Consider the following 10,050-nt stretch of genomic DNA (forward strand, 5'->3'; position numbering starts at 1 on the left):
GCCTTGCATGCGTCTGACCCGGGTTCGATTCCCAGCATCCCATATGGTCCCCCAAGCACCACCAGGAGTAATTCCTGAGTGCATGAGCCAGGAGTAACCCCTGTGCAACGCTGGGTATGACCCAAAAGCAAAAAAAAAAAATTTAATAAAAATCTGCTTGATTTATGAAGAGGGGAAGTGGTTTTTAAAAACATGTGATACCTCTAAGGTGCGTTTTATCTGAATTGAAATAATATTTCTCAGAATAATGTTTTTTATTAAAAGCATCTCCCAGTTAGTCATCAACAAATAACCCCTCTGTAGGCAGGAGGAAACAGAAGATAGTATTTATTCTCATGATCATGCAGATGTGAACTGAGAACACTCTGAAGCATAAGTTCTAGGACAGTCTCTAACTACCTGAGACATGGTTTGTTCGTGACGTCATATAGAAGGAAAACTCTAGAGGAACTACACCCCTTGGAGGTCTCTGGGGGAGATGTCAGATTCAACTCCAGGTTCTGTGCCCACCCAGGCTGTCCAAGCATCCTGGGTGTGTGGGCCCCATGCTACCAAGCCTTACCCCAAATATGTTGACTATTTTGGGTTACTAGATCCTATTTCCCTTTGTCTACTGAAAGGGCATAGTCAAACTTATGCGTTAGTTTCTTATTGATGTTCTGTACATTCTACAAATACCAAGGGACAAGGAAAACCTGAGTTCTTCTACCCTTCCTGTGGTTCTTGGTTTGGGAAGCCTACAACCGTGTCTGTTCGAACATAAAATATTCACTCCTACATTGCTGAAATTAGTATGACTATGCCAAGATCCAAGCGCATTGAAAGGTTGACCTTCTGTAGCAAATGACCCTCTTTGTGGGATATTATGAAGACAAGTAATGTCACAACTTCTAAGCTGGCTAGCCTCCTTTTCTGGCATGGTGTAATCTCTGAGATCACAAGTTGATAAACAACTTAAGTCCAATCACTTCTTTCTGTGTTAAATTACTCTAGTTAGTGTAATGATCTGAAATCTTGGAGAAAGCATGAAAGAATAGTAAAGCTAACTGCTGCACAGGATACCTGGTGCTAGGAGGTTAAAAAAAAAAGAAAAGCACAAAGACACTATGGACATGGCAAAAAGTGTAAGCAGCATTAAATGTTTTGTCTTCTATCCTAAGAAATCTGTAAGGATGTTTCTTTCTGCCACATGGCTGGCATAGAGAGATTTCAAGTCTGGCTTACTCTGAATATGGGTTGTGAGACATTTTTATGGGAAAAGCATTGAAAGGCCCCAGTAGAAATTTTTGGTATGAGTCTGGGTTCTCTGTCCAACTCTAGTTCCTGGATTTGGGGATCCTTGCCCTTTTTCTCACCATTTACCTGCACTGACTTTGATAGTAATACAGGAGAGCACCTGCCACTTGTGTAAGAAGTTAGAATTGAATCTATTGATCATCTCCTCAACAATCTTCTCATTGGAGCTCTGCAAAATGTTGCCAAAAATCCAGGGCAAGTAAGAGGTGTTAGGGACCTCCTAGACATACCACAGTTGGTCACTCTCCAGAAAATTTATGTTCCCCAGTTTAGGCACTGAAAGAGCACCTGGGGAGACAGACAAATAGGGAGGATAACATTTGGAATCTCAATATCTCAGGATTTATATATGGATAAATGAGCTTGATCTGCATAACTCACCTTTCATCCTCCTAGCCATGCATAAGCTAAACCATGTGATCATGACACAAATTACCTGACTTTCAATATCTAACAATCTGTGCTTTCTCTAAAGAACATTCCCTTCAAACTTTGCCCTCTATGCCACCTCCACCTGCTCACATATGCACACACTCACAATGAAGGGCAAGGAGTATGAGTGTGCTTAGCTAGTATTACAGGTATGTTGATAACTGGCCTGTACTGGTCTGTCCTGGGCTTCCTGGTTTACCTTTGGATAGCTCTTTGGACGGGAGCAATAGCACAGCAGGTAGGGCATTTGCCTTGCATGCGGCTGTCCGGGTTCAATTCTTCCATCCTTCTCGGAGAACCCGACAAGCTACTGAGAGAATCCCACCCGCACGGCAGAGCCTGACAAGTTACCCGTGGTGTATTTGATATGCCAAAAACAGTAACAAGTCTCACAATGGAGACGTTACTGGTGCCCACTCGAGCAAATCAATGAACAATTGGACGACAGTGCTACAGCTCTTATCTGATGATCAGAGTCATCAGTTGTGACAGCTGATTCAGTGTCAGGAATGATAATGTCTCTCACTCTGGGCTCTTCTCATCCCAAACACTCAGAAAATTGAGAAACATGAAAATATCTTGTTGACTTGACTGCTGATATTCAAAATCCAGAGTTCTGTGTCCGTTAGGGGTGATCACAAAGGAAATGAAGTCCCTTTTTCAAGATTCTATGACTGGGCCACTTCCTGCACCTTTCAACTTTTCACTGCCTACTTCCTCCCTCAAATTATTTTCTCAGATTCATTCAATCTACATAGACATCTCCACCTAGTTAACCTAAATATTATGACATAGTCATTATTTTCTTAACCTATATGTATATGTTTGGAAAATTCACTTTATTCATTTTCTATAAATTTTTTTAATATTTCTTAATGAAACAGATAATAATAACATGGTCATTCTACCCTTACTTTAACTGAGTAATTACATATACTGTCTCCCTTAAAGTTAATATTTAGAAATAAGTGACCTCGATGCATATTTATCCGTAGCACTGTAGCACTGTCATCCTGTTGTTCATCGATTTGCTCGAGCGGGCACCAGAAATGCCTCCATTGAGACTTGTTGTTACTGTTTTTGCCATATCAAATACGCCAGAGATAGCTTGCCAGGCTCTGTTTTGCGGGCGAGATACTATTGGTAGCTTGCCGGGCTCTCTGAAAGGGATGGAGGAATCGAACCCAGGTTAGCCGCATTCAAGGCAAATGCCCTACCCGCTGTGCTATCGCTCCAGCCCATATTTATCAAGTATTATTAAAATTTTTATTTTATATTTTTTAATTTATTTCAGGTCAAAGGCATTGATATTCTTTTTTAAGTTTTTATTTGATTGAATCGCCTTGAAAAAATATAAAGCTTTCAGGTTTAAGTCTCAGTCATACAATGATTGAACCCCCATCCCTTCACCAGTGCAGATGTTCCACCACCAAGAACCCCAAAATACCCCCTCTCACCCAGCCCCCACCAAAGTAGGTAATGATCTTCACTTTATTTTCTCTATACTTTGAATACGTTCAATATTTCAATAGAAAGCTCACTATTATTGTTTAGAATTTTCCCCCAACAATCAGGCCTGCTGAAAAGGCATCATTTAATAATTTCTTTTCATTGCTGAGAATAAAGACTCTATGAGCTCAGGTTTTGGATTTCTGATATTTTAGCTCAGTTCACAGTCTAGATGCATTTCTGTAAGAAGCCACTCTGGGTGCCGAAATGGATTAGAAGACCCCTGGGATCATAGTCTTTAGGAGCAGAGGGTCCGTTACACGCTCAGCAGCTCTGGATCTTATCTGGGCCAAGGGCGTGCTGGTAATACCTGCTTCCCATGATCACCTAAGGGCCACAAAACTGCAAAATTCATATCTCTGGGTTGGGAGTCTTAGAAGGTGGCTCTTGCCACGTGGGTGTTGCTGCCACCGCCATTTTCCGCGCAGAAAAACAGGGTAAAGAGGAAAAATCCCTCCCCGGGCGGCACGGGGTTGTAGCACAGCTCAGTCTAGATGCATTTCTGTAAGAAGCCGCTCTGGGTGCTAAAATGGGTTAGAAGACCTCTGGGATCATAGTCTTTAGGACCAGAGGGTCCCTCATTGATATTCTTAAGTTACCTCTAAGATCACATCAAAGTAAGATGTGATTTAATCAGGTATTTGGAAATCATCCAATTTCATTTATGAGTGAGATGAAGAAAACACATTAACGAGCAAAGAAAATGTATTTTTCCCTATAGGAATATTGATTTTCCAATATATATGGAAGAGCACTGACTTACTTTACTAGCAGACATATCCCATTTGGGCCCTTAGGGTATATTTTGCCCTATAATTTCAAATATCTGAAAGTAAAATTCCTTAAAAAAGTTTCAAGTTTACTTCTTTTGCAATAAATATGTATTCCTTTGTGTGATTTTCCCACTTTAGAATAAAACTGTATTGTTTAATATCCTTATAAGACAGCAGAAATATGATTACCTCCTTGATATAATTTTATTCAAAAATAAACTGAAATTCATAAGGAACATTTAAGCACATTTGGAAGGGAAAGAAATTTAACTAAACTGATATTTTCTTATAAAAATGTCAAATAAGACGTTCTTCTAATCCACTGCTATTTGTTAAATATATCCTTCTAAAGAAAATAATATATTTTATATTCCTTTTCTACATGATTAATGTGAAAAGGATTTTAACAAGAGTAAAATTCTTATTCTATGATCAGAAGAAACAAGATTACCACTACCCCAGTGGTATTAGAGAGGAAGGGAACTCCTTGGAATGTAAAATAGCATCTTTATCCCCTGAAAGATGCTGTTCAATTAGATGAATGATACAAACACAATATTAAAAGAACTGTGCTATGTAAGTTACAATGTATATTAGGTGATCATGTTCAAGAGGACAAAGAAGTAAGATCCCAAATATACTTTCTTCTAGTAGATCCCAAATGTACCTTCTTCTATAAGCCAATCTATTGGCTTCTATAAACCAATCTATAATTTCATCAAAGAAAAGTCCTAAATCCTAATAGAGCTATTATATCGTATAGGGTAAAGGAAAAAGATAAGCTGTCTAATCATGAAGAAAGTACAGAAGTCTGGTATGTCTAAAAGAGAGAAGGGAATTCACATAACTCAGAGAGTGAGTGACTAAAGACAAGGCAGATATTCAAGATGTTTGCTCTGCCAAAAGGTATGTCTCTCTGCCATATTTTTTGTTGTTTTTTTAATAATTTATTAATTTTTGATTAGTGAATCAACGTGAGGGTACAGTTACAGATTTATACATTTTTGTGCTCATGTTTCCCCCATACAAAATTCGAGAACCCATCCCTTCACCAGTGCACTCTCTGCCATATTTTTGAAAGATTATTTCTAAATATGTTCCTAGATACTGATAGTCTGCATTATTTCAGATAATACTAACAGGTTTTACAGGTTCTCGATGCCTGAGGGTATCAGCTGTCCTTATTTCCACATGTCTAGGAGACATGGATTGGACATGCTCTAAACTTGTTTAGAGCACTAAACAAGTTGGATAGAGTCTGAATATCTGTAGGGATATCCATAATTCATCAACAAATCCCACTGTAAGCTCATCCCTTGTGTCACAAGGTGTTTGTCTCTGCCATATGGTATGACATCTAACAAAACTCAAGAGGAAGTAAATATCCTTCCTTTATAGTGGGTTTTCTTCCAAATAATCTACCTTAAGCAGGTGGATTATTTATGTGATAGAAAAATCACAGTCTTTAAGGTGTGACAGATCCAGAAATAATCCCAGGATAGGCATATTCTCAGGCCTTTATATAAGATAATAAGGCTTTGCAGAGCAAAGAGTTGGTTCAGGTGCCTACCTTGTAACAATGAGGCTATGTGCTTAATCCCAGGTGACACCCACATACCTGAACAACAGTTCTGCTGTGTATGCCTGGCAGCTCTGTGATCACCAGCACTGCAAGTGATCTCTGTTCACAGAGTCCAGGTGTGTATAAGTACCTCAATTAAAAAGAAGTATGAGGCCCTGGATCAGTGTTTCAGTGGTTTGTAACACCTGTCTTGTGAGTATAAGGTCAGATTCAATCTTCACTGTTGCCACATGTGCCAAACACAATCCTGCCAGCTCTGTTGTCCAAGCCCAGAAACTCTTGTATGTGACCCCCCCCAAGTATCAATTTCAAGTGATTTCTGGTCTCATTGCTGGTTAGAATTTGCCCTTACCCGAAAAGGATGTGCATAGAAATAGTCAAGTTAAAATTAGGTCATCTGACTCAGAGAGCCCCTAAATTCAATGACTGATGCCCTTATAAAGAAGTATTTATTAAATATCTGGGGTTGGAGGGATAGGGGCTATTATACAAAGGTGAAGATTGGAGTCACACCACCTCAAGCCAAAGATAACCTACATCATCCAGATGCCACCAGAATGTGGGAAGATTAGGAAAAATATTTCATGAGTTTTTACAGAGAGTCTGGTCCTGACAGCATTCTGATTTTGGACTTCTAGCCTCTAGAGTTATGAGACAATATATCTCTGGTGTTTTATTACCCTCAATTAAGGTAATTTCTATAGCAGCCCTAGAAAGCTAATACATATGAAAATTATATTCTGGGGTCAACATTTTTATTGATGTTGAACACTGTCAGGTGTGAGTTACAAGGAGAAAACCCTCAGAGAAATGGGAAAATCTAGCACTGGTTGCTTAATATGAAGGTATTAAAAACTACATTAATAGTCAGAAATGGTATGTTAGCAGACCACGGCATGCTCTTGTAAATCATCAAATTAACTTAATTCCTGTGATCATGTGGAATAATAAAACGGTTTTTGAAGGAGGGTTAGAGAGCTTTTCTCTTTGATCATAGAAGATGATGAAGAAGAATAAGAATAATTCATCGTATATGAATAAGATGAAGAGTGAACAATTGTGACACAATTCCTCCTAGAAAAAAATCAGAAGTTTAGTTACAAGTTCAAATGCTTAAATTCTCTAGAATAGGAGGAACTGGGGAACATATCTTATTAAGTACCAAAAACTAGGATAACCTGGGACAAAATTGTTTCAGTTTGAGGATTCAAAGACTCAGAGTTTCTTACACGGCAATTTTAATTTTAATCAATGAAATGAGCAACTGAGAATTTCACAGACAATATATGAGGAATCTAGAAGATCTAGACTACCCTATGCCTCCAACATCCCAATTTGTATCCATAAATCCTTCAGAAAAATGAGTCTGTCTCTCTGCCTTACCTAGAGGTACAGTAACAGACTTACAAACTTTCATGCTTGCGTTTCAGTCATACAATGATCGGGTACCCATCCCTCCACCAATGCCCATTTTTCACCACCAATGGTCCTAGCATCTCTCCTACCACCACCAACCCATCCCTCCCACACCCCACCTCTGTGACAGGGCATTCCCTTTTGCTCTCTATCCTTTTGGGTGTTATAGTTTGCAATAGAGGCACTGAGTGGCCATTGTATTCGATCTACAGTCTACATTCTACATGCCTCTCTTAACCAGAGTGGGTCCTCCAAACATCCTTTACTTGGTGTTCCCTTCTCTATCTGAGCTGTCTTTTCTCCCAGCATGTGAGGCTGGCTTCCGAGCCATGGGGCAAACCTCATGGGCCTTATCTCTACTATTCTTGGGTGTTAGTCTCCTATTCTGTTACTTTATATTTCACAAATGAATGCAATCTTTCTATATCTATCCCACTCTTTCTGACTCTTTTCACTTAACATTTTTGTTTCAGTTTCCAGATGTCTAAAAATGTTGCTGTCACTGTCATTCGCTGCTCATCGATTTGCTCGAGCGGGCACCAGTAACGTCTCCATTGTGAGACTTGCTTGTTACTGTTTTGGGCATGTTGAATATGCCACAGGTATCTTGCCAGGCTCTGCTATGCGAGCGAGATACTCTCGGTAGCTTGCTGGGCTCTCTGAGAGGGATGCAGGAATCGAACCCGGGTTGGCCACGTGCCAGGCAAACACCCTAGCCACTGTCCTATCGCTCTAGGTGCCAGAGAAGTAGCACAGCAGAGGCATGTGCCTAGCACACGGCCAACCTGGGTTCGATCCCCAGCATCCCATAGGGTCCCCCAAGCACTGCCGGGTTGATTCCTGAGTGCAGAGCCAGGAGGAACCCTTAAGCTTCGCTAGGTCTAAAAATGTAATGATAATATTTTACTCCTTAGGGGTCTTCAATCACTAAAATAAGTCAACATGTGTAATGTGCTTGGAATAGCTACCACAGAACAAGTGTCATATGAGTTCAAGCATTAGGACATGCTACTAAGAGTATTCCACCTGCATGGCAGAGCCTGGCAAGCTACCCGTGGCGTATTCGATATGCCAAACCAGTAACAAGTCTCACAATGGAGACATTACTGGTGCCTGCTCAAGAAAATCAATGAACAATGGGACGATAGTGCTACAGTGGTACAAATTTATCCACTCAGGTGTTACTCCTGGCTTTGCACTCAGGAATTACTCCTGGCCATGCTTGGGTGACCATATGGGATGCTGGGGATAGAACCCGGGTTGGCCGCATGCAAGGTAAATGCCCTACCCACTGTACTATGGCAGCAATAGCACAGCGGGTAGGGTGTTTGCCTTGCATGCAGCCAACACAGGTTGGATCCCTCCATCCCTCTCGGAGAGCCCAGCAAGCTACCGAGAGTTTCCCACCTACACTGCAGAGCCTGGCAAGCTACCTGTGGTATATTCAATATGCCAAAAACAGTAACAACAAGTCTCACAATGGAGACGTTACTGGTTCCCGCTCGAGCAAATCAATGAACAATGGGATGACGGTGCTACATTAAATTACAGTCCATCTGGGCTCCACCCAAAACTCAGTAGTGTCATAGGCACGGGGAGGGAGGTGCACTTGGCAAAGTTTAAGTCAGGAATTCTTTATTAACTGATCAGCAACTGTTCTCTTTGCCCAGAATTTGAACAGAAAGCAGCAGCAGGAACTGTCTTCCCAAACCTTTTATAGACTTGGTTCACCTCCCATTCCCACACTAAGCAAGCCAGCAAGCTGAATACAGAAGCCAAAAATAAACGATTAGCAAAGTAACATATCAATTACAAAATAGGACTATTATAAGAACAGTATGTGAACAATTCATTCATTAACATAGAAATCCCCCCAAAATTAGGAACTGAAGATAAGACAATTGAGCAATAGCAAAACAAACATCAAAACAGAGTAGTAAGAGAGTAGTTAAACAACTGATTAATTAATGCAGGGGCTAAAAAAAAGCATTAAAAAATAAACATAGGCTACCCTCGTTATTGATTTCCCACACACACACACACATCTTGCAACTTGTTTATCTGCCAAGCTCACTTGCTTTTCTGCCATATGAACATGCATCCATCTTCTCTGTCAAAGGGGCTCACATTCTGGGTGCTGGTTTGCCTCTTTCTCAAGGGAGTAGAGTCAGCTGGTCTCCCACCACTAGCCCTGAGTGTCACTAGACCCAAGCTTTCCCCAACATTCAGGCTCCATCCCAGTGTGTTCCCCTTTGAGTCACTGTGTCCCAGCAAGTCGGCCTGCGTGTCTGCTGTGCTAAGCAGGACTGCATGACTAAGTAAATAAAGACAACAAGGCAGCTTTATATGCTAATGCCAGATTTCTCTTATAGGGCCTGAGTTATGTTGAATTATGTTCAAGAACTAGAATTTAGAGAGAGAGGCCAAAAGAGCTAGTCCCAGTTACAACCTTTCCTCTCTTTTATTGGAGGCCTTTTGTCCTTTTCTCTACTACTCACTATATAAGCTGTTAGGGACTGAAATATTAGTCCTTGCAAAACTCATACCAAGGCCCTATGCCGCCCCCAAAATATGACATTTTAGGAGGGGACCTCTGAAAAGTAATTGTGGTTACATGAACTCATTTAGGGGGATGCCCACCTAATGGGGTTGGTTAGTGTCTGAGATGTTAGAGAATGGTATCCTTCCTTCCCTCTTGACAGGCATGTGATGTCAACTCCCAGTTCCCAGAGTTTTGGGAAATAAATTCCTATTGACATATAGTGCATTGTATTTTTATGATGGCCTGAGCTTACAAATAACTCCATTACCATTTATCCTCACAAGACCCTGAGAAGAACTTAGAATTTAATAATTAGGAACTAATCTCAAGGTTATTATTTACAGTGGTGAGGAAATAGCCCAGGAGAGCTTGAGGGGAGAATTGCATAAGCTTCTTCCTAGACATCCAATATAATTCTCTGCTGACTGCAAAACATTTTAGTTCTTTAATTCCAAATGCAAAGAAGCAGTTAAATTTGAAAACAATGCAACCATCTTATC

Source organism: Sorex araneus, chromosome 11, assembly GCF_027595985.1.
Source record: "Sorex araneus isolate mSorAra2 chromosome 11, mSorAra2.pri, whole genome shotgun sequence".
In the NCBI taxonomy this organism is placed as follows: domain Eukaryota; kingdom Metazoa; phylum Chordata; class Mammalia; order Eulipotyphla; family Soricidae; genus Sorex; species Sorex araneus.